Raw genomic sequence first — 6,000 nt, 5'->3', positions numbered from 1 at the left:
ACATAGAGACGACAACTGATCCGAACAAGATTGTGAGGCTAAATTCGAGAACAAGCTCAAGAAAGGAGGAACAAATCCTTCGACATACATCGAACTTATAAGAGAAACAACGACAATCATTTTAACAAAAGAAATAAAAAGAGGAGATAACATCATGGCGATAAAAGATGGTAAACTAAAATGACCGAGATGCTTCAACATTCAAAGAACAACAACCCGAAGAGAGGACGAAATACTAAATACGCATATCCACGCTTTAACGAGTAGACAACAAGCAAGATTCTAACTCAACTAAACTCATACCGAAAAGAAAAGCATGGATCGAAGTTAAGCAGAAAAGGCTCAGAAGAGGGATTATTACCTCCTTTAGGGCAGCGAACGAGAACAGCAGGAGCAGAACAACGACCTTCACCACGCGAACTTGAACACAAACGACCAACTAGAAACCTGGGCAGAAACTTAAACCCAACACCAAAACATATACCTCTTCTCTTTCAAAATGTGTTTTAGTACCTCTTTGAAATATTTCTGCTCAAGCTATCTTGGTATTTTCACTCCAAAAATTTTCACAAAAATCTTCCCCCTTTTCAACTCTCTGCCTTAGTTCAAAAGAAAAATTTAACTCCTAAAAAAAATCCCCCCTTTTCACAGTGAACAACAAGCAAATATATAGAGAGGAAATAGGGTTCGCTTTTTGGGGGAAAGAGGTGAGAAAAACAACTAGAATAAGGTCCAGTTCGAATTCAAACTTTCAAAAATTTCACCATTTTAGGGGAGGCGACCTTTTCTGAGCTCTTCAACCCCATTCCGAAAGAGGAAAGGGGAGATGAACGAGCTCGATCGATCGAGCGTACCCGATGCTCGACGTGGCTCAATCTCGCAGCCCCAAGGACGAAATTACGCTGCCCTTGCTACTGCCACTGTACGACGCTCTGGGTTTCTTGTCATCGAGTTGCTGGAGTTGACGCACTGCCTGGAGTCGCGTAATTCGATGCTGCAGCTTCTGGGTTTCGCATCTGGAGTTTGGAGGGTACGCGTTCTTCGCAGCAAAGAAAAAGACGCTACATGGGTCTGCTAGTAATGTGTTGCTGTTGTACGTAATGTATGTTGGGCTCTTTTTTGGGAAAGTAATTGGAATTTGGCGGGTCGAAGCTAAAGAAAATGGGTCGGCTGAATTAATAGAAGTTGGGATTGGCTTGGGTTGGAACAATTGGAGCTATTGGGCCTGGGATTTATGCTGAAGAAATAGGAATTCGGTTCTATGGGCTATGGGTTGGTTTGGGCTGCTGGAAAACAAGTAAAAAGGCCCAAATTTTGGCCTTTTGATGGGTCAAGGGTGAAAACAAATTAATTTGGTGAGAATTAAATTAAGCTTTGGCCATATGATTTAAATTATAGCCAATCGAAAATTAAAGATGTAGCCAAATTGAATTAGTTTGGATAAACTTAGCTAGCAATTTGAATAAGACAAATTAACATAATTAATTTATGAGCTCTTTAATCTTAACGGAATAAAATAATTAACTTAACCATAAACTAATCGATTTACCTATAAGCTCATTAATTCAAAATTGAAACCATAATTCAAACTAGAATTAAATAACTAAAATATTTATTTAAACCAAGTAAAAAAAATCTTTTGATATGATTTTCCAACATTTATAAAATATACTAATTACGTATATAATTATATGAAATATATTTATTATTCGAAATACTATAAAAACCGATTGAAAATACTTAAAATAACCTTGAAACTATTTGAATTTTGTAAATTTAATTATTCTAAATCATTTGAAAATGAAATTATTATCGGGGAGGGTCAAAATTGAGTGTCAACAAGTACCCTGAGTCGCATCTACAGTATCACCAGCTCCACTCTGGCCTGCCATAGACGTCTCTGTCAGCGATGTCTGGATCACCGACTGTACAATCGTATCCTCTAAATCTGGCAGGTCTCCATATATGCTCTCCTCCCTAACATCAATCTGCTCCTCATCGGTCTCCGCCTCCGACTCATCAGCTGTCGTGCCATCCCTATATATATCTTCGATGGGAGCCGGAGGAATCTCAGAAGTCTCTGGGACATCAACATCATCAGCGGCCTCCAGTAGTGAAGTGAAGTCAGTAGACTTTAGATAGTCCACATCCTTCCTCAGATCTGCAACTTCGGCTTTCAAAGCAGTAACCTCAGAGGTCTCCCCATGTCTTCTCTCACAAGTCTCAACTCTCTCAGTGAGAGTGTCAATGGAAGTTCGGAGAGGGGTAAGTGCAGCTAAAATGGCAGCCTCAATCATCCACGGGATAGATTTCTCTGGTCTAGTCGCCCTCACATCAGCTGAATGGGCCAGGTGCCCCATCTTCAGAATCATAGCCTGAGTGATCCTGGTGGGTTGGGCAGAGGTAGATGCACCCGGGAGCTTGTGAAGAAGAAGGAGTCGGAGCAGATGTACCTGAAGGCCCGGAGGCCGGAGTAGGCAAAGATGCCTCTATAGGTATAGAATCGATATCCACCTCCGAAGATGCATCTACCGGAGCTGCTCTCCTCCTATCCGCCTCCTCTCGAGTGTATTCGTCCTCTATACGCCTGATATCAGTGGAGGAAGAGGGGGTAACCTCACTATCTCTCGTATCATCCCGGGGCACTCCAGCACACGCGGCACAACTCCGTGATCAACACTGGGAATGGAAGAGAAGTCTGCCTCTGCTTGGCCCTTATGACCATCTCTTGCTCAATGATAAGTCCCAAGTTAAGCCACTTATTCGCTAAGATAGACCCTAAACAAGCTGCATTCGCATGTCGGATGAGCTGTCGCCAAGCCCTCATAATCGTGCTCGAACCCTGTGGCTCTCTCAAGGACAACGTTTAAGATATCGTTGCAGCATCCAACTTCCACCCCTCGAACCATGACCGACTTAACCGGTCTGAACTCGCTTGCCTTCTTCTTGCTCGCCGGAACCAAGTCACCATATGCTGTATAGAACTCTCAGACCTATGAAGGAATACAGGGGCCTGGTGAAAATCTGAAATCTGTGCCACTGCAATATCTCTCTCACACTAGAGTATAATTCCTCTAGGCTTTCCGTGGACAACAACTTCTCCTCGAGAATAGTTCGCAATCCATCACCTTTTAACCTGTTGAGAAGCTTGGGAGGAGGGAAGACTGGTGGCACAGGAGCCACAGGAGGTGCCGGAGATGGCACTGAATCTGCTGGGGTGGAAACTGGAGGGACTCTAGCTAAGTCAGGGTGAGATCTAGCATAGATCTCAGCCCATCGGGACTATAAGGACTGATCATCCTCAGGCTCAGATAAAATAGCCCGGGAGTCAGCAAACACTCTCTTAGATGTGGGCCTCTTGCCTTTTCTCTGTCCTCCCGTTGGAGGCTCTTGCCTTCCTTCTTGAGAGGGTTAATTCCTCATTCGTTTAAAGTAATGCCCTGTGCTCTTTTTCAGGGTGACATGACAAGATTTGTCCTTGCCATATCTGTAAAACATCAGGAAAAGTTAGAAACAGTTCAATCAAAAGCACAGAAAAATAGTTGCAGACAAACTCGCCGAATCTCTTTGGTGAGCTAGATCGGGCTCACTGAAAGGATTAGCTAAAAAATCTCTGAAAATTTTGGCATGTCGTCGATAAGAAGGCCTGTCGACAAATTGCCGACAGCATTCGGCGAGCAAGAACTATCCCGCCAAAAGTTACAGTGCAATTAAGGTCAGGGGTGTGGACAAAGGGTGATTAAGGAGGACTTTCGGCAAGTCGTTGAGTGCCTTCGGTGACCTCAGGCTTCTCACCAAAAGTTACAGAACCAAACTTCACACTTATCATGAAATTAAAGGCGATATGGGGAACTTCGGCGAACCGCCGAGTGGTTCAGCGAGCTCGACCCAGCTCGCCAAACGACCCAACGTGCCTACTTTCAACCCATCTTCTCAAATTCAACCCCCGCAACCCCCGAAAACAAAATCAAAACATCCACCCATCAAATTAAACTAAGATCCATTACTCCCATTCCCCCGGGATACTCAGAGTTCTCCCAGTTTGGCCAAATTTGGCCATTTGACGACTTTTGCCCTTAAGAATGACGTCAACCGCTCCATCATTGGGTAAAATAGGCCATTTGGCACAAATGCGGGCTAATTAGACTTCACCCGACTAAACCCAACAACATGCAAGCACAACCCCACAATTTTTAACCAATTTTAAGGCACAAAAACTCAGGAATTTAACATTAAAGGCATTTAAGGCACGATAATCAAATTAACAAAGGCACACACAAACACAATTATGATTAGAGAGGCCCAACACACCGCACTAAGACAAAATCAATTGCATGAGAGTATAAATTACTAAGAATAAATTCGGGATTCAGAAAACCAACCTCGGATGCCGAATAAACAAATTGAAATTCTAGGTGGCAAAGTAATCTACTCCGAACAAAAATCTGATGACTAAAATACGGTGAAAATGCAAAAATATTGAATACTAAAGTGCGGGTGTGAGTTTGGGAAGTTCAGAAGTGAGGGAGAGTGAAAGAGTTTGAAAGTTTAAACCTTTGGCCTTTAAAAACCGTCCAGTTCTCGCCCATTCAGCGACATTAGTCTTGCTCGCCGACCTACTCGGCGACACGCCGAGTGGGCACTTACCTCGCCTAGTTTTACAGGACCTCCCGTTAATGTGGGGGTCCAAACGATGGACTAGATCATGATCGCCGACCTGGTCGGCGATTCGCCAAGTTGCTCCTAGGCTCGCCGAGTTTTACAGACTCATATTTAAAATTGTCTTGAGTTCAACAACGGTCCAAGTTAGGCTCGCCGACCTTTTTGGCGAGTCGCCGACTAAACTATCAGCTCACCAACCTGCACTTTTCAAACACCTTCCACACTTCAACCTGCAAAATCAACACCCCATTATTTCTAAAACAAAAATAAAGCGATAAACACTTAGGTTGCCTCCCAAGAAGCGCCTCAGTTAACGTCGTGGCACGACACAAGTCCCCACTTAAGTTCCATTAGTGGGGTTGCCTCATTTTCATAAGGCAACCCCTCTTTTGGCTCTGGGAAGAGGTGAGACATCACTTGGTCCATTTGGGACCCTAGTAGTTGAATGAGCATGGAATGAGATGTTGTCATCTGGTTCAACATCAAGACATTCTCTCTTAAATCCTCCCACACTCTGTCATGCTTTTCGACTTTATGTAGAATGAGTAAGAGGACCTCTTCAGTTTGTCCACCCTCTTGTTTCTTTATCTTTCGATGCTTGTGAGGGGGGATGTACATGTCCTTTCTCTTGGACACTACCTTTAATTCCATGACTTTTTTGGCCAAGACATCCAGCTGGGTTAACAATGAGACCAATTCTTGGTCTATTTCTTTCTCCTTGTTGGTCTTGGCCATGTTATCAAGGAGTTGGGCTGCTTTAGCATACGATAGCTGGATGAGACTACTTGGAGAGATTTGGTCAGCCACTATTCTATTTTCGAGGCCAAGACCCTGGTAGAGACAGTCCAATAACATGTTATCTGGAATCCCATGAGTCGGGCACTACTGCAATAGGGTCTTAAATCTTTGCCACAACTCATAAATGGGCTCACCCTCCAATTGTCTGAAATTTAGGATGTTATCCTTAAGACTCGTCAATCTCAAAGGAGGGTGGTCCATTGGGTCACTGTTGCTACTAGATATGCTCAACTTTTCTGCTCAAAACAGCAACATACAAACCAAAACTAAAAGTAAGTAAGTTCAACTATGACTAACAAGAACAAAATTCAACTTAACTAAAGAATCTTAAACAACACCACTACCCGGCAACGGCGCCATTTTGATTTCACGTATCAGGACACTTCTTCCAATACTAAATGCCAACGATCGTTAGTCAGTAGTATAACCCAACTAAGTGAGTTGGGGTCGAATCCCACAGGGAGTGGTACGTGCTTAAGATTCAAGAGCCAAGTACAAATATGTTCAAGTCAATCATAGGTAAAAATATTTACGAATAAA

Source organism: Solanum tuberosum, unplaced genomic scaffold, assembly GCF_000226075.1.
Source record: "Solanum tuberosum cultivar DM 1-3 516 R44 unplaced genomic scaffold, SolTub_3.0 scf00007, whole genome shotgun sequence".
NCBI classification, from domain to species: domain Eukaryota; kingdom Viridiplantae; phylum Streptophyta; class Magnoliopsida; order Solanales; family Solanaceae; genus Solanum; species Solanum tuberosum.
The sequence above is the reverse complement of the archived record's forward strand: the minus strand, read 5'-3'. Positions refer to the sequence as shown.